Source organism: Hylobates moloch, unplaced genomic scaffold (genome assembly GCF_009828535.3).
Source record: "Hylobates moloch isolate HMO894 unplaced genomic scaffold, HMol_V3 SCAFFOLD_6, whole genome shotgun sequence".
Taxonomy (NCBI): domain Eukaryota; kingdom Metazoa; phylum Chordata; class Mammalia; order Primates; family Hylobatidae; genus Hylobates; species Hylobates moloch.
In genome coordinates, this window is record NW_026652281.1 from 32,091,607 (window position 1) to 32,116,420 (window position 24,814).

A 24,814-nucleotide genomic window follows, 5' to 3' on the forward strand; every position below is an offset into this window, starting at 1 on the left:
GCCATGTGGGCATCTTTATCTGAAACCATTTCCTTTTGAGTCAATAGGATTGAGTTGATTGAGTTATTTGGCGGTTGGTATTTAATTTTTTAAGCATTTTAAAAATGCCTAAAAACTAAAAGGCTAAGCAAAATGACCAGCATATCTTCTTGCTTTAGAACGGCATAGAAGACTTCTGCTTTAAGCAGTCTCAGTATATGAAAATCTGAATTGTTGAAAAATCAAGAGAGTAGGTGTAATCTGTTTTACAAAATCATTTATAGGAGCAGTCTCTGGAGCAGAAGCTCCACACCTGCAATTACAACATGACCTATATAGTAGCTGGACATTTGTTGAAAGGTGCTGCCTCTTTCAACATCCCCCTCAGCTCAGTCTTAGCCCTGTTTTTCAAGGTGTGTCAGGACCCCGTGGAATTAGTAGGACATCAATTAAAAATGGTGATTCTTTGTGGGTCCCCTTGAACCTTAGCTGATAGGATAGGATAGTTAGCATAACTGTGATATTACCTTGATCACAGTTTCTAATCATTCAAACTCCAAAGATCACATACTTATTAGAAAGTCCTGCTGCTTACTCATACATGCTTACTGCACCCTCCTCATGCCACGATGCATTTTGCTCATCACTGCAGTTTCTATTTATCTCCACCCAAATCCTTTCTGTCCTCTTCCCCTAACCAGCTGCAAACACAACTTTGTGTTGTGCAGGACTTGCAGTTCTGTATCCCACTTTCTACCCAGCTTCCCTGTTTCTCCCGCAGGTCAGTGACCTTATTAGTTGGTCTAACTTTGGCCTCCCCGTCTGGGTAAAACTCTCCCCACCATCACTCCACTTCCTTCTCCCTCCAGGCTTTTGTGCTGTGTGCTCCTCTCACTGAGCTAGCAGCAGTCCATTGCCAGGCTGCCCTCCTTCCTTCCTTCAGGCCATCCTAGTCACTACTCCCAACACAATGTTTGTGTATTTCCTGCAAAAGGATATAGATTTGTATTATGCTAAATGCTTTTCTCCCCCAGACTGAGAGGCCTGATTTATGTATATGCAAGGATGAGTGAGCATCTTTTCTGACATTTCAAATGCTACAAAACCTAAAATTGGAATTTCTTCAGGTACTCTTTTTTGAGTTACTTGTCTGGTCAGATTTCTGTAGTCCTTCTAGACAGTCCTGCAGAAAAGTATAAAGTCTTCATCTGTTCATTCATTCATTCAGTAATAACGTGCCCGTTCCTGGGCTAAGCAGTGGGTGTCCAGTGAAAAAAGGGACATGATCCAAGGACTCATGGAACTCATAGCCTAGCGGGGACAACAGATCAACCATCCAGTAAATATACAAGCTCATTTCTTACTACAGCTTATGGTCACTAGCATGAAAGGAGAGAACGGGGCACATTAAAAAGAGCGGTGTGGTGAGGAGGGGCTATCAGGAACCCACATAGATGATGGTTTGGTCAAAGAAGCTCTGTCCTAGGCAGTAACATTTAAGCTAAGACCTGAAGGTGGAGAAGCCAGCCAGGAGCAGTGAGGGGAAGACTTCACTGGGCAGAGGGAGCAGAGTGCGCTCCAGGATATTTGAGGACTCAAAAGGCAGGCTGGAATGTGGTGAAGGAGGCATGAGCTCTCCGGAGCTGAGCATCAGAGTTGTGAGCCATGTAGATGTGGAGTCTGTGTGTTGTTATAAGTGCAGTGGGAAGCACTGAAGGTGAGTGACATGGTCTGATTTATGCTGCACACATGTGAATTTCAGCAAAACAAAATGGTGGCAGCAAAGACAGGGAAGAAGGGAAGGAATTCTAGCTAAATTTAGGACGAATCAATAAGGCTTGCTGAGATAAAGCCATAGGATCCAGTAGATAGTCTGATGGCCTTTTTGAGAATAGTTTTGGTGAAGTTACAGAAGGAAGAAAAAGATAGTTTTAGAATGAATAAGACGTTAGGAAGTAAATGTAGGTTATGCTCACCCTTGGAAGGTGTTTGGCAATGAAGGAAAGGACTTTGCCCTTAAGGGAAGAAAAGGTGGAGAGAAAGGAATAGGGAAGATAGGCATATTTAGGAAGTATCAGTGAATTGGGAGAGAATGAAACTACCAGAGAAAGGGCATAGAGATGGCTGCCTTGTGGAGGCTGGAGAGAATGAATTTCCAGCATAGGTGAAGGAGGGGCAGCCGTGGACCAGAGACTGGAGGGAGTGAAGCCTGGGGGTGTGAGGGATGAAAGGTGAGGGCTGCTGGCCTCAGGACCTTTGTTTGTCCTCTGGTAAAGATCCAGGCTTCTGCTTAAAGGGCAAAATAAATTTTGAAGAGAGTAGTAGGGTTTGGCATCTTAAGCTGCCTCAGGATACTGAAAGGGGCTGCTTTCCAGCTAGAGAAAGGACTGATGAGCAGTTAGCAGCTTTGCTAAATTTGTTTCACAATCCTTCGAAATAGCTACATACTGTACAATTTTTCTCTGACAGTGCCGCCTCACTCCAGAGAAAAGTATGCTGATATACTTTGGAAAGATTTTCAATAAAAAGGGCTTTCTAAATAACTTTTAGTTTAACCAGGAAATCATTCAACCAGAACCCCCTTCCCCCAAGTATTCCAGTTAGTCAAAGTTTTACCGAAACATGTCAGCATTGAAAAATGCAGAAGGCAGCTAAGTAGGTCTGACTAAGAAATCCCACATCTGTTCACAGAGCAGCAGTGTCGAGTCTTTTCAACTGTTAGGCATTTCAAACCTGCCATCTCCAATGCACGACTAGTGGAAAAAGAAAAGGAAAAACAAAGAAGGAAATCTATGACATAAAGTAGAAAGCCCATTCAGAGGGTTCCAGGGCACATGTGTGTATTTAGTTGTACAGAGCATTTTGAAATATTAACTTAGCAATTAACTCAAAGCTTTGCATACTTTGAATTAACAGTAAAAGATCAAAAGGCCAAAACTTTACCAAATAGATGCATGATAGGATTTATTTTCAAACAATCCTGTAAGAATTTCTGCCATGCCTACACAGGGCCAAGTTAAGATGTGTTTGTGAGCTCTTGGCAGAGGGGGTGGAGAAACCTGATCCTGTACTTTGTAAATTATAAACTGTTTACACCTGTCATCTCTGTCTGGGTCCCTGTTAATGATACTTTAACAATTGGCTAAGTGTTACAAAATGCTAAGAGGTGGCTCTTTCAGAGCAACCACATCTAGAGGGATTGTTATTAACGTCCACTGGAGTTTGAGAGAAGAATAACAAAGCACCATGACATACAGAGGACTTTTTTTTTCTTTTCCAGTACCGATAAGTCTTTACTGATTCACTGATTTTCCTAGGGAAAAGAGAAGGGAAGGGAAAAGAGTCAGCATGTGTTACAAGATGGTTAGAAAATGGGAAAGGGAGTGTCCGGTACAGCAAAATCAGCCGTCAAATAAACACACCCCAGTGATGAGGGTCACCAAATCCCACAGGGGCTCAGTCTCCTGCAGTTCAGGACTGGGGGGAAGGAATCAGAACAAGAACAGGCAGGTTACAGGCTACCCTCTCTCCCTCCCCATAAATTCAAGATTTCACACAAAACTTTGGTTTCCAGCAGTAAACATGGAGTTACATTTGTCTGTCTCCTATTAAACAGTCTTGTGGCCACTTTGATATAAATTTCTTGCACCTGCATAAAAGTATCTCAGTGACTTGGATATACATTCATATTCCCTTTGTTGGCAGCCTGACCCCACTTTCTATACTGAAGGCCCCCAATTGCTTCTTTCTACTTTAGGATTAAAGATTAAGCAGGCTTGATCCATCCAAAATACAGCAGTGTCTTAAGTGTTTGGCATAAATCACATCAAGAAATGGTGTTGACTCAGGAAGCTGGGAATGTTAGAAATGCTTGTTTCTCAGTGCCACAAAGAAATAGCACTCGAACATAAATTTAATTTTCTCAGCAAGGCAATTTTTACTTCTATAGAAGAGTGTTACTTGTGAATGGAGTAATGGCGAGAGCACACTTGAACAAGGGAGGGAAAGGGGTTCTTATTCCTGACACAGGCGGTCCCTACCTCTGTGTTGTTCCCCTATTGCCTAGGGTTGGACTGCACAGTCTAAGCTAATTCCAATTGGCTATTTTAAAGAGAGCAGGGGTATGAGCCAGAGTGGTGGGGTGAGTGGCTTGGCGGGAAGGACAGTTAGGAACAAGTAACTAAAGGTGACTTAGGTTACAGCAGGTGACCAGAGGTGACTCAGGTCAAAGCAGGCAGCCGGGATGAGTCAGGACAGAGCAGGTGACCAGGGGAACAGATGTGAACTACTGATTAAAACTGGTGGAAGAAGTTTACTGAAACTAGAAGCAAGGGGGCAAAGAGAACCAGGAAGTTAAACTTCAAAATGGAGAATCAAAGAATAAGAGGGCTGAACATACTGAAATCATTCAACAAGAACCCCCTTTCCCCAAGTATTCTTTGAAGAGAAACTTGGGAATCACTATATCTAACAGGAGCAAGGGATGGAGGATGCCTAGCTTCAGAATTTTACACAAGGACTTTCACCACCAGATTTTGAATGTTTTTAGGAAGGTTCTGGGAAATGTCTTCAGTTGAACAGGAGGGCCTTTACACAAGGTAGATTGGGCTTGGGCGAAACATCCAGAGGGCCCCACGTGCCTTAGAGACACTGCACTACAGGTCCTACAATTCCCAAAAGCTGGAGAGACCAATCTGCAAAGTGCAGCATTTACTTTGTGTTGTAGTTATTGAGTCATGTCCATCTGACCTGCAGAACTGTGTAGGGATTGCATTTTTAAAAAAACTTTATTGACCCCTTTTCTCTACTCTGGATCCCCCCCCCAATCCCCACCGCCTCCCCCAACCCCACACTCAACTCTAGTATAATGCCCTGCACATAGATTAATTGGCACTTATTAAATGTTTAGTGAATGTAAGATTAGGGAAATGACTATGATCAGAGGGGCAATACACACAGTAGTTAAGAATGTGAGCTTCAGAGCCAGTTTGTCCCAGGTTCAAATCCCTGTTCCCCAACTTACTAGTTAGCATGTGACCTTGGGAAGTCTCCTCATCTGTAAAATGGGGATAATAATGGCATGTATCTCAAGCTATTGTGAGGATTAAATGAGTCATTACATATCAAGAGCTAGGTCTGTGTCTGACATATGGTAAACACACAATAAAATATTACTTTGCAAAAATAAATTCCTCTTGGGCAGAGAGAGCTTTTTTGAAAATATACCACCTAAAGAAAAGGCAAGCATGTATTTTTGGTCACTGATTAAGAAAGGTAATACAACTTCTGCATTTTCATTAGCCTGTTTTTAAAGATAAAAATTTTAGATAAATGTGGGGTTTTATCCATCAGAAGTCCAAACAGTTTTAAATAAAAACATGGGTGTCTTAAAAGCACCCATGAACCCAATATGAGTCTACTTTAAAAAACAGCTTCTAAAATATTTTTTTCTCTTAAAAAAAGCTTACCAGATTTTGTTTCATTTTGGAAACAAATTCACATCTGGGATGCCAAATTTCAATCTTAATACGGTATGGAACAGCTGAGTTATAATTTTTTAACCTCCCAGAACACACAGACCTCTGATGGGAACATGGGAAAGGACATTTATCTCTTCAGCTGCATTAATATGAAATCTGTGATATTTTAGTGAGCTAAAAGAAAATACATATTAAAAATTAAGACCATGCATAACAGGGAGTGCCTACATAGCTACAAGACCGGAATTTGCACAGTTACTCTTGGTACAGATTATAATGTCTTTTACTAATTACTGGAAGCAATAGTGCCTTTTTATGTTGGAATGAAAGTAATGTAAACACCGGTCATTTTCTCTTCTAAGATATTTAACATTTACAACATTTAGTTCAAATGAGTATATCTTCAAGGATATTGAATTATAGCCACTTTCTGACTGGGAAAACAAAGTACAACTCTGAAAGAAAAGAGGGAAATGTTGATTATAAAATCGTTCAATTAATGCCTAGTTTTTATTGTTGTTGTTGTCGTTATTTTTATTTTTTCTTCTACTTTTATTTTAGGTTCCGAGGGTACATGTGCAGGCTTGTTACATGGGTAAATTGTGTGTCATTGAGGCTTGGTATATGAATGATCCCGTCACCCAGGTAGTGAGCATAGTACCCAATAGGTAGCCTTCCAACCTATGCTCCTTCCCCAAACCCGCCCTCAAGCAGCCCCCCGTGTAACAATAGTTTCCATCTTTGTGTCCATGTGTACTCAGTGTCTAGCTCCTGCTTATAAGTGAGAACATGCAGTATGTGGTTTTCTGTTCCTGTGTTAGTTTGCCTGCAGCTAATGCCTAGTTTTAAACCATAAAACAGCTCTTTCTTTCTCTCTCTTTCTTTTTTGAAACAGTGTGGATTTGTGGAAATTCTTCATGGTTTTGGAACCATTGAAAACTGAGTTTTAATCCTGCTTCTGATGTTCTCCAGCTGTGTGGTCTTCTTTTTTCCCTCCTTTATTATTATTTTAAATTGGCACATAAAAATTGTACATATTTATGGGATACTGTGTGAAATTTTGATACATGTATACAACGTGTAAGGATCAAATCAGGGCAATTAGCATATCCATCACCTCAAACATTTATTGTGTTTCTGTGTTAGGAACATTCAAAATCTGCTCTTCTAGCTGTTTGAAAATATACAATAGGTTGTTGTTGTTCATTATAGTCACCCTACAGTGCTATAGAACACTAGGATTAATTCCTCCTATCTAGCTGTACTTTGGCGTCTGTTAACCAACCTCTAGCAAGCCCTCCTTCTTCCCATCCTTCCTCACCTCTAGTAATTCAACACTGTCTTATAGCTGTGTCTCAAAATACTAAAATAACTGGTTGGAATATAAAATATTTGGTTAATCCCTATTCATACTAAACAGACTCTTTATTCACACTGGCCAGATTCTTTTTTGGTGTTTGTGTTTTGTTTTCGTGCATGAGGTTAATAACACCCTTAGAGACTGTCTGAATGTACACCCAGTACCAGCAGAGCCTTGGCTTATTATTATGCCAGTTTCACAACTTGAATCCATTAGTTAATTTAACATGGTCAGAGAAAAACTCATTTGTCTTTTTCATGTGTTTCACAGTCAAAGTGACACAGGGTCAGGCATTATCTGCTCGAAGGGGACGGCGAAATTAAAGTCCCAGGGTACAGCCATTCACAGCGGTAGAACGGATGATTATCAGGCTGGATATAATTATAGAGCCACAGCAGTCCCCCACAATACACTGGCTATCTGCCTAGCACAAAGGTTTAGATCCCTAATTTGTTGCAGGCTAGAATATCTATGAAGTAGCCATGTATTTTTGTGTACCATCAATCACAACTTAGATAGGCAACTGCTGCTGTTTGCATTTTGGAAGCTTGGTGGCTGTTAAGCTTCTGCCTGGTTTTCAGACAGGAAGATAGGATGCAGGGCTGCAGAAAGGCTTTTAGTGGCAGAATGATGACACCTCTGCCAGGGTCCTATTGCAAGCTCATTAGCTGAGTGGATATTTGAGCCTAGTCAGTTTCAATACATACAAAGTCATCTGTTTCATTAAGTTAATTTACCTGAGCTGGCTCTCCTGACAATCAACTGCTTCTGCAGTATCAGCTTGATATTGTAAAGGCAAATGAGGATGGGGCTGGGCAGGAGACATTGGTCAGCAAGGTACTGGGGTCTATGGGATTGTACTTCCCTTTAACTGGGGACTTCCAGAAATCCACATTATATTTGTAAGCAAGAAACCTGACTGGAAGTTTACTAAGGCTTGCTATTTACTTTTAGTTTCAATGAATGAAATTGGGAAATGAGAAGCAAATCAGGTACTATATTAATAATTTAAGAGTATTTTTCCAATTGTTAAAGAAGTGAAGAAAGGAAAAGGAAGCAAAAGAAAAGACTACACATTTGTTGGTTAGTTATTTAAACTCTACTGTTCCTGGAGAGTTCTAAATTGCTTTACAACTAGATTCACTTAAATGATACGACCTAAAGGAAATTGTGTTTGCAACTTATGTCTTGCAAAAGTTGTTAATTAAGGAAAAATCTGTATTGTTTTCCTTCCTTTGTTTGGTTCTGTAATTCGCATCTTTGTTCTTCTTTTAATATGCATTTGCTTTATACTTTTTAGATTTGAGTGTTATTAAAATAGTAACACCTGAGTTAGACTTCTGCCTTTAGATTAGTTGGAAGCTGTTAAAATTTAATCTTATCCAAGGTTTCGTGCATCGCAGGGTTGACTTTTAACTGAAAGTCGTTACTAACTGTCATGTTATACTGTTAACTCTGACTACGAAGACCAATCATTAGACTCATTAGAACCAACTGGTTTGACAAGAAAAAATAAAAGAATAGTTGAACCACAAAGAATATGTTAGAAAAACATTTGTATAAATTTGAGGTTAAATATACACGTTACCAACTTCTTTCTCCCAGCACACAGGACATCAGCTCTTAGGAAGAAGGTGGATAAGAATTTCTTCCTCAACCTCCCTTATACTTTCAACTTTTCATGGCTTATTGGGTATAAAAGATCATTGTTTTGAAAGTGCTTATGTGAGAAATACTTCCATGCAAGTAGAAAAAAGCCCATGTATTTCCTTGTATTGAAGCATTAAGAATCGTTTATTTTATTTAGCAAGCCCCAAATCCATTTGTTTAATTTGGCAATATTCGTCTTTTGGCCATGTTTAATTTTCTTTTTCCAACATTTTGAAAGATCCAACTCTATCCATTTTTTAGGGCAGAAATATTCAATTGCTTCTTTTTTTTTAGTTCAGAAAAAAATGTATAATGTTAAGTGTGACTGTGAAGAATTAACTTCTGTTTGAATTGATATTTTGCTGGAGCTTTAAGTAACAGTTTAAACTTTATTGTCAGGAGTAGACAAAATAAATAGCATCATCTTTTCACACCCAGGAGATTCGGGGCCAGCTATATCTTTCTCAGTTCTTATTTCATTGTCCATATAATTGAATAAAATATCTACTGTAATGTAATATTAAGGTCACAGATTTAATAATACAGAACTTGGGGAATGCAAAATTTACTTTTCTCAAGATAACAGTTTTTTCCTCATGCTGGGCATTATATGCACTTAAGCTATGCCCTCAGCAGTGTAACTAGGTCAGGGATTTCATAGAATGTGAAGCTGTAGTGTTACTGTGAGAACACCAGCATCTTACATTTCATGTATATTTCAAGACCTGTATTTGCAAATAGAAAGGCAAATGCTGTGTGTTAGTCTGATGTGGGTTACCTGGGTGTGTATATATAATAGGATTTTTGAGCTAGCACTAAGACCTTTAAAAAAGAAAGCCTAGTGCAATCCATAGTAACTTCTTCAAGGGCATCAGTTCGTTATAAAGTGAGCTAAGTAAGTAAAATAAGCCCCCTGGAAAAATTAAAACTTAAAAGCTATAGCATTTTTCTTTCTTATATGATGTATGTGTTTATACTTTATTTTGCAGCTTTTTACTGGTACACCTGTCTACCCCATAATTTGGAAATCCTCTGAGGACAGGGATTGTATTTTAGATCATTCACTGATCCGTTTGTTTACCAATCAAACATTCATTTGCCCTTGCCAGGTTCACTAATGGTGTGGATAGATTAATAAACAAATAATGTCAATTTGATTTTTATGACAGAGCTCACTGAAGTATTTTGAAAGAAAAAAGAAAGACATTAGTGGTTAGTTGTCAGTGGGAATCAGGGGAGACGTCACAGAGAAGGTGATGTTTGAAGAGTGTCTTAGAAAAGGGTAGAAATTCACAAGGCAGAAAAGGGAAAGGATAGAAAAGTGGAGTGAGGAGGAGTTGTTAATAGGAAAATGATTGAAAAGAAAAACTGTAGTCACGGGAAGAGTAGTGCAAGACACAAAGGATGAAAAAGAGGGGAGAAAAAAAGGCAATGGAAAATCCAATAAGAGCCATCCCTCCAAAGCCCTCACCCACCCACCGAATTCAATCGAAGAATGAAAAATTCTTAAAACTTTCTGTTAGGGGCAGTTTATTGAAATTCTGGTATATATTCTTAACCTAGGGCAGCTGGCTGCTAGGTGAAACGATTCCAGAGAGATTTTTAAGTGCTGCTGCCTCCAGCCAGCCTTCATCTTTGTACTGGCCACAGCACCTGAAACAGTTCCTTGCTCATATAGACAATAAATGCTTAATTTAAATTGCTGAAAGTAAATAGAAGTAAAATGGCCCCTCCCTTTGAGGTGTTTGTAATGCAGTTGGGAAGAGAACGATAAGCCAAGTAGATAATGACTGAACACCAATGACTATAGGCTATTCCTCCTTTTTACATTGGCACGGTACTGAAAAATGTACCCTCCTTTTCCCAAAGGAATAATTTAAGTTTCCACAAAATTTTGGTTAAACACCAAACCGCCATTACCATCTTCTAAGAAATATAGGCAGCTCCAGTGCAAGACACAGAAGGCTGTGGGTGGGAAGTTTTGAGGACAGCGGGAAATTGGAACTACCGTTAAGAAAATGTTTTTAGGAAACAAGTGATGGTATATAGGTATAGGAAACAAGTATACAAAATTCAAAATGCTGAAAGGTGAGGATACTTTGAGTTTCCCAGTGAAACTCAAAGGATACAGGGGACTGAGAAGAAAATGGAAGCTTACATTAATTAAATAACTCTTCATGGGCCAGGAGCTTTTTATCCTAATAACAGCTGTACGAAGGGAAAACATCAATATCCCACTTTAGAGCAGAGAAACCTGAGCCTTACACAGATTAAATAACCCAAGGCCACTAGGCCACTGATGGAAGGACTAGGGCGGAAGCCCACTAGGATATAAGCTCCATGAAAGCAGAGACCTCTTCTGTTCATGGGGAATACTCAGTGTCGGGAACATGCCTGGCACACAGTAGGTGCTCAATAAATATTTTCTTAAACAACCCAGACGTCAAAGGCCATGTTTACAAAGTGATCAGGGCTGAGTTAGTCACAGAGAAGATAAACTTTTGTCCTTGCTCCAGGAATAAAGAATTGTCTAGATAGGCAAATGGGAAGACATGCAAAATAAATATCAAACTAATGATAAAAACAAGATAAGAAAAATGAAGAGTTCAGAGATGCCATTGCCTAGATCTTTACCTAAAATACTTGTGCTAGTAGAAAAATGGTCTCCTCGTTTCCTTGTCATTGACCCAATAGCTATAACACAGCATAGAGCATCTGATCCTAACCCCTAAAGAATAAGCTCTAAAAATTGTGTGTGTGTGTCTGTGTGTGTGTGTGTGTGTGTGTGTATACATACCCACGTAATTATACACACATTCTATAGGAGGTTAGGAACCTATGAAAATAAATGGTTATGTTGAAAGATGTCTTTAACCCTAAGTGTAGCGTTTGCTAGTGGAAACTCTGTAATTACTGTAATGTTTTTGTGGTGACTGTTCATAATTTTTTTTTAAAGGTCTGTCAGCTGCCCTCTTGATATTTATGTGTTTCTTGCTAGGGAACCTAAGATTCACAACCTGAGCTTGTAATGAGGAAAAGAAGACAATACAAATAACTTGAAAAGGAGTATGAAATGGATATCGTCAGAGAGACAAATCACATATTCCATGCTGCTTTAATTGGAAAACAATTCTTTCATGGGGTTACTTTCCCTTCAGCTGAGATAATTAAGTCTGGACTGACACTGGTGACCAGCTACTGATGATAAATAGTTACTAACAATGCAGCAATCTGTAATCAAAATTTATATTTCCCAGGTTACCAGGGCACAGTTGAAGAGAAAAGTGTGTTTGATAAGGCTGGGAGATAGGCTTCCTCGTGCAGTATTCACATGGCTTCTTCTCCATAGCATCTGGGTGGGATAATTAGGCCTGCTTTCTTTCAACCCTGTCATAAAAGAAAACATACCTATTGTCTGTGTTTTCATTAGAAATACTTTGCACGCCCCATGCTGGAAAAGAAGTTTCTGTATGGCTCCCTGTAATTTTTAATGGATGAAATTATATTTTGTAAGTGGGTTGGCATGAGGGTAGGTTTCAATGTCCAATTGTTATTGGACATGAAATAAACTTAGATATTTTTAAAGCCATTCCATGCAGCTGGCACAAGTAAAGGTTTTCGAATCATGGTTAATTATCCCTGGCTGTGGCTGAAGGCATTGAAATGGAAGGGATTAGGATTGTAATATGGATGCCATTTGTATTTGTATCAGCGGCTCCCATACTTGTCTACTCACTAGAATCACCTGGGGGTCTACTAAAATTTTCACAGCCCAGGTCACACCCAAGCCACTTAAGTCACAATCTCTGGGTATGGAACACAGACATCTTTAATTTTTGAAGCACTCTAGGTGATTCCAACGTGCAGGCAAGTTTGGAAAGCACTGGTCTATACTCATAGTTTTATGCATATTTTTGCATTTGGTTATGGATAGAGCAGCACGTACTGGTGGAGTGAGGCAAGAGAACATGCACACTCCTATGGGTGCCACCTGCCTCCAAGGTTCAAGCTGGAGTCCAATTTGGAATCAGAAACTGCTGTCTAGGCCAGGTGCAGTGGCTCATGCATGTAATCCCAACACTTTGGGAGACTGAGGCGGGTGGATCACTTGAGCCCAGGAGTTCGAGACCAGCCTGGGCAACATGATGAAATCCCATCTCTACAAAAAATACAAAAATTAGCTGGGCATGGTGGCACGTGCCTGTAGTCTCAGCTACTCGGGAGGCTGAGGCAGGAGAATCGCTTGAACCCGGGAGGTGGAGGTTGCAGTGAGCAGAGATTGCATCACTGCACTTCAGCCTGGGCAATGGAGCAAGACCCTGTCTCAAAAAGAAAAGAAACTGCTGTCTCCCACCTCAGTAAGACCTTAAACCCCAAGAGAAAAAGCATAATGTGAACCACTCGATGAGAAAAGCAACCTCAAAGTGGTCGAAATAGACCCGGCTCTGAGGAGAAGGAGAACCAAAAAAGGAGGAAACATGCCTTTGCTCTTTCTTAGTGCTTAGCTCAATGTTTGTTGAATAAATGAATAAAAAGAGAAAAGAGGAGGTGGTCATGTGCAGCTCAACTCCCAGAAAGGATACTGGGATGGGATGGAGGAAACTTTCATTGATCACATCCCTGCACAGTGGGCACCTCTCCACACTGCCCTCCTTGCTCTCCTGATGAATTCTTTCTTTTCTCTCTAGTTTAGTCAATCTCCTGTCTTCTCTGGGAGCAGTCATTCTGAGATGGTCAAAGACGATTGTCCCAGGGGAGGGCACTCTTTCAGCTTTTAAAATGTCCGTTGTCCTTTGGGGATGCTTCAAAAGCAGCATTTGGGCCTCCTTTGCCATGGGAAATGAACAGGAAGAAACGCCAGTGAAGACAGAGAACAAGGGGGTAGGTGCCTGCGCAGAAATCAACGTGCAGATAGAGAAAGGGGAAAAAAAGGTTCCCATCTGCGGTACTGGAATCCCACTTATGGAGCATAAAATAAAAAATATGAAGGTTATTTGCTTTGAGCTCATCTGATTCTTTGTGTTAGACTGCACTGTGCCCTGCCTTTCTGAGTTTGCTACATTTTTATTTGAAAGCTAATAAATTAGCCATTCATATGGCACGCAGGCGGGTTTATAGTGCTGTGTAAACCACCAGCCGCCATATACATCCATCTGCATCACGGATCGACTAGAATTATCACTACTGACACCACAATGCCTATAAATTCCCTCACCCACATCCTGTATTCCAGAATATTACTATTGGCTGACCATACTGGGAAGAGACGGGATCCTGGGAAACATCCTTTTTTCTTTCTAGTTTAGTGGGAACTGGCAGGTTATCAGCAGGTCTAAGCTCCAGGTTTGTCTCTAGAGACAAAAGAGTTTAAAAAATAGTAACTAGTTTTATTTTGTTCTAAAAAAGAAACACATGCACAAGAAAAATATTATCAATAAAACATAAGAGAGTACAACATAAAAAGTGAGTTTCTTACCCAAATCTGACCTCCTACTCCTCCTCCCTCAGAGACACTGTTACTAGTTGCTTATACAAGAGAACTGCAATATTCGCAACACTTTAAAAAATCAGTCAATCTTGGCTTGTATTTCAAGTTTCATTAACAAAAATAGCCCCCTTTACAATCACTGGAGTACTCAATGCACTGATTTTTAAAAATACCCAAAGCTGTTTGGATCAAAATCAACAAATATTTAATAAGTACCTTCAATGTGCACGACGTTGCCTAAACAAGCCATTTCTAATGAGGATTTTACGCATATATGTTTCATACTTTCTTTCCGGTGAATAACAACTAATCTAAAATTATGTTAGTGAAAGGGTAGTCAGTCTTTGTGTTAAATGTTTTTCTCAGAAACAAAAATGATCTCTTTCTCTCCCTCACCCCTCTAATTTCTCAGCCTTTCACACATTCTCTCATTTGAGCTCTGTTTTAAGCTGAGACATCTGGGTAGGTAGTATGTTCTGGCCAGAGTACTCTGTCTCATACCTTCTCCAGACGCATTGGCTCAAGGATCTAATATTCCCCAAAGAAATAAAACATCCCCCAAGTTGCCATTGAAGAAGAGCTGCAGTGCTTTCTATTCTAAACACACATGTGTTGAAGGATGAGAGACAGTCATGACAGAGCCAATGTCCCCACCCACGACTTGTCTGCAGAGGGGGAGACTTCCACAGTCTGTAGCCCACTGCAGGATACTAGGCTGACTGCACAGCTGAGAGCCCCGTTACCCCTCAAACTCCAGCCAGCTACATCTGTATGTCTTCTCTCCAGCTGGCTGGCCCAGCTGTTCTGGTGTCAAAGAAAGTTATGAGTCACTGGGAAGGGCTTTGAGACAAGAGTAGAGTTAAACCATGTCCTGGGGTCTGTGTGTCATTGGCAATCGAGCCTTAGTAACAAGCCAGTGCTTGACATTCCCAGGAAGGCCACACAACCAGAGCTTCACTTTGTGTTCCACACTCAAGACCTCTGGGCTTTGCAGAGTGAAAAAGAGGTAGAGCTGTATAGATGCTGGATGTCTCCACCCCTAGAGACTTTCTGTCTTGGCCTTGATGTTCGTTAGGTTCTTGCCATCTGTCTCCTTGCAAATGCTTTTTGGCTGTAGATCTATATCCTATACAATCTGGTCAAAGTAGGAGACAACGAATGAGGATTGGCCAAAGCCTGAGGACTTTCTTTTGGTCTTTTGATTCCAGGGACATTATTACAACAGAGCCCTAGGAGCAGCTGCCAGCAAGAGTTTGAGTCCACAGCAGGATCCTTCTGGACCATCTGTGGCTTCCTGCTCTGAACAGTACTTCCTCACTACGTGGGAGGAAAGACTTGTCAGAGGATCCAAGAACCATAGGCAGTCAGGTTCTCCATGGGGACCCTAAACGTTGTCTGGTCTAGCCCCGCATCCTGTGTCTAAATTCCTGGAGAATATTCCTTCTGTTCTAGCACTCATCTGGCCTCCCCATCCCCTTAGGTAGGCTAGTCCATGTGTGTGTTACAGGGGCTGCTAGAAAGTTCCTCCCTATTTTGAGCAGAAATCATCTTTATAGTTTCTACCCACTGATCTTAGGTCTACCCTCACAACTGTCCTCTAGGTTTCTCTTCAGATATCTGAAAATGCCAGTCTCTGCCCCTTGCATCTCCCCTTTTCCTTGTTTTAGTACTGATTTTTCAGAAATTGTCCTGATGCTCTTTTTTTAGAGCTTCATTCACTATTTAATAAATATTTGTTAAGAGTTTACTGTACATTAGACTTTGTCCTTGAATGAGAGGGATACAGTGATTAATAAGGTAAATTTACCCACATAGAGCTGACATTCTAGTGGAGGGGAGGAACAGACAAAAGCAAGTAATACTAGAAATGTGAAAATCTCATTTAGGAAAAAATCCATTGCAGAAATGTAGAATAAAGTGATGAAAAGAAAAAAAAGCATTGGGCTGCTTTGGGGGCTTAGGGAAGGCCTGTCTGAGGAAGTGACATTTTATGATCTTGGAAGAAAGATCGTTCCAAGGTGAGAGAGCAGAAAGTCCAGGAGGCAGGAATGAGAGCTTGTGCATTTGAGGAAAGCAAGGCACAGGAGCTGGAACAGAGTGGGAAATTGTGGAATGGAACGTGATGGTGTCATCCAGTTGGGTGGTACCTTTTGTGCCCAGAATAGAGGGTTTAAATTTTGTTGTTAATATATTAAGAAGCCACTGGAAGGCTTTATGGCAGGGAGGACATAACATGATCTATGTTTCTAAAGGACCATTGGTTGCCGTGTGGAGATTAAATTGAAGGAGTGCCAAGTGGAAGTAGAAAGACTAAATAGATAGCTATTGTCATAATGAGGCAGGAGCTGAGGTTAGGTTAGATTAAGAGGATTGTAGGTAGAACGTGGGGAAGTGGGCAGATTTGTCACGTGCTTTGGAAATATAATCCATACTTGGATATTATGTCTCTCGGTCCTCTTAACTCACAGTGTTTTACGTAAGTATGTATTATATGTATAATGTGTGTGTGTTTGTGTGTGTGTGTGTACACACACAGCATCGTTATAGCCACTTATGTATAGTCTGCAGTGGTCTGGAGACTCCCCAAGGGCAGAACCCGTGGTTGAGCCCATGACCCCACTATCCGCACTGTTCCTGCACAGTGCCTTGCTTGCACGTATTAGAAACTCAGCCATTTCTAAAGTGACTGAATTCGATGAGTGATGAATGAGTAGAGGAAAATTACTAACAAAAGCAGTTTCTGGGTTTAACTGAACAGTCAAAGGAACATCCTTTCAATGCCTACACACTTGTACGATATTTTCTCACATCTCATGTTCTTGCTTGTGCCTCCCAAAACACTAAAAAAGTACGCTGTGGTGTACAAAAGCAATGTTCCTTTGGAATAGAATTACTTTCAAAAAATTGGAAAAATTATTGCTAACGACTCCTCAAATGTACCTGTTGTGTGACAATGGAGGAGGTGTCCTCAGCTCCCTTACTTTCAAATAGTGGAGCAGTGTCCCAGCTTGGGGAATCTTGCAAGACTGGAGCTCAACACACTTTGCTCTCTTCTCATTGAGGATTCTGGAGGACACTCAACCTTTCTTTCCTGTCTTCCTGCTGTTAGAAAGAGCTGATTAAATAGATATGTGAAGAACACATCTGCCTATTCTTGCATAACACTTTAGAATAACTTTTTTTTTTTTTAACTCTTTGGAGAGATAAAGACTATGTTAACCAAGTAGGAAAATACCGTGTTTGAGAGAAAAATTATTCTGCCTTAGTCTTTTAGTTATTCAGAGTGAACCTGGGGAACGTCCTCTTCGAAAGACGTTCATGTGTTATTCCTCTCCATGTGTTCCATAGCTGTGTATTTTCCTTCTCACTGCTCAGACCTTGAAATCCTTACCAGTGAAAGCATGGATGATGCAGGTGGACCTCTGTGCTTTCCAGTAACCAGGGCTAAGTAGCTTCTAGAGACGTTTATCCATTTTCTGTGCCTCCATTTCCTCCCAAAGAAAGGCAAGCACACACGTGCAGGGATCCTTGTGCTGTGCTAGAGTGACACACCTGGGCACACCTGCAGGGCTGGGTGTGTGTCTCACACTCACTTTTTCTCTGATTTATCACCTCTCTTTTGTCTGACCCTCAGCACTTTAGTTTGGTTTCTTCTTGTCACACTCAAGCTTACTGGATAATTTTACTTTTTCTCCTTATTCTGGTCTGGCAGAGATGGTAATTATAGTGATTGCTGTGCTATTAATTATGGGAATGGTGATTTTAAATTTGATTTAGGGGTTAATTGGTGATATTCATGTGCTGTCTTCCCTCCTGATAATTGGATTGCAGTAATTAACCTTGTATCCAAGTTATCTGATATTAACCATTTGCCTCCACTTTATTTCCATTTTATTTAAAATCCTCCATTTTATTTAAAATTGATTACATTGTTGTCTCACGCCCAATGTCCACTTTGGGAGAAAGAAAGGTGAGGGACAGCGAGTGGAGGGTACCTCAGACAGGAATGGGAGAGAGTCTGTCTTCCTTCCCTACCACCCCTACCTGTTGTCCAAGATAACAGTTGTCCTCCCCAAATGTTCCAGAAATCCAAATTCTTAATTTCGTTAACTAGCTCCCAAACTTCTGGGGTTATTTATCAAAGGAAAGTTACAGATATTTGAAAATTAAAGGCAGGTACATGTAACAAAGCAGAGGGCAGATAATGCCAGCTGACAATTGCTTCTGATGCCAGGGATTGGAAAATGCCATGACCAGGCATATTCCATTGGGGAGAAAATGATTATAGGCTCTGACATCATGGAATCTCCTTTGGAGAAACCACCACCAACTGCACAAAAAGTCTGTGAAGTCTGTCCATTTACTACAGAGAGAGGAAGGAGTGCTGACTCCCTTGTAGTTGGCCATCAGATGGGAAGAAATGCAGCTCACTCTCACTCGGGTGGAGCGGTTGCTGAGCCTGGGGAGGCAGTCACTTCTGCCGCTTCTGGATGCTATCACTTACTCATGAGAGGCTTTGAGACCTTGCTACCAAGATTACATCTGCTCTGGGAACATCACTTATTTTGTGGAAGTCTGTTCTTGTCAGTCCCTTGTCTGGAGATGGGCCTGGAAAACTGTCATTATAAGCCCAGAACATAGGAAATGAAAAATAAGTAACTCAGTCAGCAATTCCTCATCTCTGAGTTATTCTTGCAAGTATAATATGACATACACTTTTAAAAATATGTGAAATCAGATTACTTTTTTTAAAATTCTGTGAGAATTTCACAACACACTGTGGAATAATTAAGAGACGTTCTCGTTTTAGCAAAACCAGTGTTGGAAATTTACTCTCAAGGATTTCCTTTCACCATCACTTTATATCCTGTTTTTAATCTCTTCAGGAACAAAGGCATGTAGTTTCCCACTCTTTTTTTTTTTTTTTTTTGAAACCCTTGGGTCAGATATGTTTCAGAATTTTAAATTTTTTTAAATTTTAGAAAAGTAACATGGGACACATACACCAGTGGAGTCTGGAGCAATTTTTAATAATCATACCTGTTCATAATTTGCAGCAAAATGTATAAATATTCATCCTAAGAGGGATAAATAAGGACTACAAATGGTCTCATGCCAACTCAAGCTTGTCACACAATGAGGAGAAAAAACATTTTGGTTTTCAGGGTTTGTTTTTGTTTTTGTTTTGTCTGTAATTGCAGATAAGAAATTGTGCACCTGTACTCCTGAAATGAACTTGGCCTCATCCAGATCTAGAGAAACAGGGGATAGCAAATCATATTTTTCTTTAAACTTAAGGAGCCTCAGGGCAGACTTCAAAAACAATGAACACCAAAATGATTCCTCCAGATGCTGCCTCAGTATGCTCAACCACTTCCCAAAGAACAGGACTGTTCTGTTTGTGCGGTGACCCTGAAGTCACCTGTGTAAGGAGTCAAGTCATCAAGTGGGAGAGACATTCGAACAAACCCATAATTTCGTAGAATTTACTTTCATTCGCTCTAAGGAAGCATATTTTCAGGATGTTTGGGAATAATTATTAATTCCGAAGATAGGATTTCACATTAAAAGCAAATGAACATTTTAGGCAGTGGTATCCTAGATTTGACTCTGGTTTGGGAAGAGGCACCTAGTGAATCGTCTTCTCTCCACCACAATTCAAACTGATAAACTGCCTTTGGAAAACACCTACGTTATTTTGCTAAGTAAATCAAGCCAGGCTAATGAGTCACTTTTTACATGTAAAGTAAATGAGCCAATAAAGATATTAGTAATTTCAGAAAAAAACTGAAATATCTATCAAATTTAATAATAGGTTTAAATGTGTGGGTTTGCAATTTTCACCTAGCTCACCGAGACAAAAAGCAGGCTTTTTTCGGAGAAACGAAATGAATTTCCCCCAAAATGTGGGAAGATTATGGAAATTCAAGATATAATTCTTCCATATCATGTTTGTTCTCGATGTGTCTGGACATACATAGATGAACAGAGAATTTACTGTGTATATAGATACTTCACCGATGATAAGCACCAGTCAGCATAAATATCATGCTTGGTTATGGAGCAGATCCTGAAATGATATTATGCCTCTTTTTGTATAATCAGAAGCTTGTAATCAAATAGAAACTCTATTTTTGGCTTTCAGGGTTCTGGGAAAGCATCGGAGCTCATTGAAAGAGGCAGGAAATACAATGAGGGCTGACACAGGCAGCAAACACCAAAGGACCTGATGCCAACATTTTAGTTCAAGGAAATGTTTTCACTTTCTTCCTGATCTTGAGACTGTTTTACCAAAAATGTTGACAAACAACAAGAAAATAGTAAGGATTTACAGGGTTAGGTCAAAGTTTAAATCATTCGTGACTGATGACATCATTATTTGGGGCTGTTATTCAGAGCTCAACGGAGAGACCTGCAGGTTGTTATTAATTCTGTAGGAGTCACGTTTGAAGTTGACTTCTACTCCAAAACTGGGGAAAGAACACATCCCTGCAGCCGTTTAAGCCTGAGCAATCCCAGGGAGAGTGGAGATCAGGAAGGTGTGAGTTGACTGGGAGATTCTATTTCTATTAACTATATTGAGAGTAAACAGAGGAGAAATTATTAGGGAGAGTTGTCCTGTCAAAGTTCAGCAATTGCTTTATTTTAGTTTAAATCCTCTCAGGACTTTGACAAAGGTATGTGGAAAACTCTAGGTGCTAAAATATCTCGGTTTGCTCCTTTAAAGTCACTCTCCAGATATCTTTTTACTAGCTAGGAAAAATGCCTGGATTCAGGCATACTATTTTTTGCAGTTTGCTTCATTTTTAGTAAAATTATAAAGAAAAAGTTAAGGAGAGTAATGCAAAAATAACCCATATACTCAACACCTCAAGCAAATAAATACCAATATTGTGAGCTTACACTTCAGAGCTTCCCCCGCCCCTTCTTCTCTGTCATATTCTTAGAAAAAATAGTAATCAGACACAATCTTTATTCTCAGCTGTAATATTTTAAACCAAACTTTCAGTTAAAGGAAAACATCCCTCCATTACTTCAGACAAATGTTTGAAATTCCTTAAGCAAAGAATGAAATAGTCTAATTTGAGTGTCTACAAATCCAATAAGCATGGAGTTGTCTGTTTTAACACCCTGCTGTCTTGACCTGACCCTTCTACCTGAAATGTCTTAGCTCCCACCTGCCCCCTCCACAGTGAACAGTCATGCAACCCTCTAAGGCTTTCTCCAACCAGAAGCCTTTGCCAGTCATCCCACCTTACATGCCTCTGCAACATCTTCACCTTCCAGGTGGTATTCTTGGCAACAGAGTAATAATTTCGTTTTGGAAGATTATTGTTAATTTGTTTATGTGTTCTATTTTGGAACAATCAGCAAAAGCTTGGGGCCCATCCACTGAATAGTGAGGTCCTGGGGGTGATGCAAGGGGAGGGGCTGTTTCCATCTCTATCTGCATCAGCATCTTAGCACAGAGCCTCCCAGTGGAAAACAGGGAGTTGGTAAGATGGAAATCAGGCAATGGTAGTAGTGAACATCAGGCAGCAAGCCAAGGAGAAGTGAATGAATTTTGGCTTCCTTCTGAAAGTAGCGTAAAGAGCTCACTAAGAGGAGTCAGGAGTTCTCAGCTGCTGCTCATCTTTGCCACTTTTGAGCTGTCCTACATTTGGCAAGTGACCTTTTTGGACCTCAGTTTTCTTAACAGCAAATTATAGGAGGCATTTGTTTCTGCATCTGAAGCAGATGTTCGAGTTCAGCAATATTGTAAACAGTTTACACAAGTTTGCAAGAAAAAAACAACCCCATTAAGAAGTGGGTAAAGGACATGAACAGACACTTCTCAAAAGAAGACATACATGTGGCCAGCAACATGGAAAAAAGCTCAAAATCACTGATCATGAGAGAAATGCAAATAAAAACCACAATCAGATAACATCTCATACCAGTTAGAATGGCTATTCTTAAAAAGTAAAAAAACAACAGATACTAGCAACGTTGTGGAGAAAAAGGAACGCTTTTACACTGTTGGTGGGAGTGTAAGTTAGTTCAACCATTGTGGAAGACAGTGTAGTGATTCCTCAAAGACAGAGGCAGAAATAACCAGCAATCTCATTACTGGGCATATATCCAAAGGAATATAAGTTGTTCTGATATAAAGACATAATGCAAGTATATATTCATTGCAGCACTGTTCACAATAGCAAAGACATGGAATCAACCTAAATGCCCATCACTGATAGACTAGATAAAGAAACTGGTACATATACACGATGGAATACTATGCAGCCATTAAAAGAAACAAGATCATGTCCTTTGCAGGGACATGGATGGAGCTGGAGGCCATTATCCTTAGCAAACTAACACAACAGCAAATCAAATACCACATGTTCTAACTTATAAGTGGGAGCTAAATGATGAGAACACATGGACACGTGGGGAAGAACAGCACACACTCAGGCCTGTCAGAGTGCAGGGCATGGAAGGAGGGAGAGCATCAGGAAGAATAGCTCGTGGATGCTGGGCTTAATACTTGGGTGATGCGATGACCTGTGCAGCAAACCACCATGACACATGCTTACCTACGTAACAAACCTGAGCGTCCTGCACATGCACCCCTGAACTTAAAAGTTGGAAATTAAAAAAAAAAAAAAAAGAAAATCAAGAGGAAGTTTCGGGAATGAAGGTAACGATTACAGTCTGGGGACATATTGTGAGTTTTACAAGTAAGCCATACATGTAAGTAGAGTTTTCCAGAGGAATTATACAAAATCAGGTCTAGAATTCTAAAACTAAAGGTTTAGATTAAGAGGTAAAAATTAGCTGCCTTGCCAGGTACGGTGGCTCACACCTGTAATCCTAGCACTTTGGGAGGCTGAGGCAGGCAGATCACCTGAGGTTGGGAGTTTGAGACCAGCCTGACCAACATGGAGAAACCCTGTCTCTACTAAAAATACAAAATTAGCTGAGCACGGTGGTGCACGCCTATAATCCCAGCGGCTGGAGCAGGAGAATCACTTGAACCCGGGAAGCGGAGGTTGTGGTGAGCCGAGATCGCACGATTGCATTCCAGCCTGGACGACAAGAGTGAAACTCCATCTCGGGGGAAAAACAATAGCTACCTTTATAATGGATAGCCCCATTTACCCTGATGTGATTATTATGCACTGCATGTCTGTATCAAAACATCTCTTGTACCCCATAAATATATACATCTACCTTGTACCCACAAAAATTAAAAATAAAATTCAAAACAAAGTAGCCACCTTTAAGCCAACAACAAACAAACAAAAAACATTTACAAAGTTGGAGATGGCAAAAAACTAGAGCATGCCGTAGGTAAGCCTGGTTGAGACTGTTGCAGACTTTTGAGATCAAGATAGTTTGCCACGATACTTTCAGGCCTACTAAGGTCGTGACTATAGCAGCAGAGTCCCAGTGGGCCGTGAGACTGTGTCTGAAACATCCAAGTAAAGTGCAATAAATGTGCAATAAACATCCAAGTAAACTGCATTGGCTCAGGGCTGTGTGTTTGGGGTGGGGGTGGTGGGTAGAGAGAAAGAAAACGAACATATCAAAGAATCATCTGAAAGAAAAGACTTGCCTTCTCCCTCAAAAGATAATACGTATACAACCAACCTTTTTCGAAAAGATTTTTTTTCTAGAAGTACTTACGAATTCAGTTTTTCTACGCTTTTGTGATAGTGGTTTCAGATCTAAAATGGAACATCTATTACACCCAGTCGATATTTATTATTATCCTCCATTGAATGCCATCATCACTCTCCAAAATGTGTTGAAGTTAGGTCTGTGGCATTTCCCTTTCCTCCAAAATGGGTGCTTTTATGTCTCTGTTAATGGCTGAGAGGAGGAGGAAAGAAAGACCGGATGCTTTATTAAGAGGCTGGAGCTATTTTTCTCATTTGCCCGAACCTTATATCTTAATGCAAATATCACTGAACAGATGGCCCTCGTGGTTCCTGCAAATTGGGTACAGTAAAGGTTTCAAACAGGATCAATGGGCCCAGGTTGTTTCTAATTACAATGGGATGTGTTCTTTGACCCAGCTCTGCATCCTGTGGACAGCAGCACCCTCTTAATGCTGCAGTCCTTGAAACAGAGCTGTCCAGGTCAGTGAAGGATGCCTACTATTTAAACACTCATTACTTCTTTAAATTTTCCTCTGATGCAAGAATGATCAGCAGTTTCAGTCTCTGTGAAGCAGGTCGCCAGCTGGATATTCAGCAAAAACACTTGCTTTCCCATCTCTCTCTGGACAGAGGTTCCTTACTGACTTGAGATATGTCCACATCTGTTTATCCTATCAGCTACTGAAGCAGGCAACTTCGTTCTTACCCTTTGCAACTGACACTGTTCTCTATGATGTGTTGATGTTAAAACATCACGGTTGAGGGAGGCTGCAAGTAGGCAAGTGGTTCCACTTAACACAGTGGTGTTCATGAGAGAATCAATTTCTCCTAAAACTGGTTGAGAAGCATTTGCATCTTTCTATCACCTTAAGGCTGCAATCACAGGGCCATAAAGTGGAATGAGGCTTTGCATGCCTACATGTTTGGGAGCAACTGTGTACTCCCTTTATAGATTTTTATTACCGAAGCCATTAGGGACTTTCAGCCACTTCGTCCACATAAGCATAGATGCATCAGCCTATATATGATCTTAAGTGCAGTTTCCATTTATGCCAGCACCTTTCTCTTCCAACCTTTCTTCTGTTCCTTTTTCTTTAATGCCTTGGGAAGGACATAAACTTTGGCATTATACAGACCTAGCTTTGAGTTTTGTCTTTGCCCTTTGACTACTGTGCTGTAAATACAGTTGTCCGTCTCTATCCATGGGTTCCACAGC

The 24,814-nt window shown here is 40.4% G+C and overlaps 1 protein-coding gene and 1 long non-coding RNA gene across 4 annotated transcripts in view; one reads left to right on the forward strand and one right to left on the reverse strand.

Moving 5' to 3' along the window:
- Nucleotides 1-24,814, forward strand: part of SEMA6A (semaphorin 6A) — a 132,108-nt gene that overhangs the window by 38,539 nt on the left and 68,755 nt on the right. The window lies entirely within an intron of this gene.
- The window catches only part of LOC131383783 (uncharacterized), a 76,246-nt gene continuing 62,844 nt past the window's right edge, over nt 11,413-24,814 (reverse strand). Inside the window, exon 4 of the long non-coding RNA XR_009214060.1 lies at nt 11,413-11,856. This is a non-coding gene — a long non-coding RNA (uncharacterized LOC131383783). The remainder of the gene's footprint in view (nt 11,857-24,814) is intronic.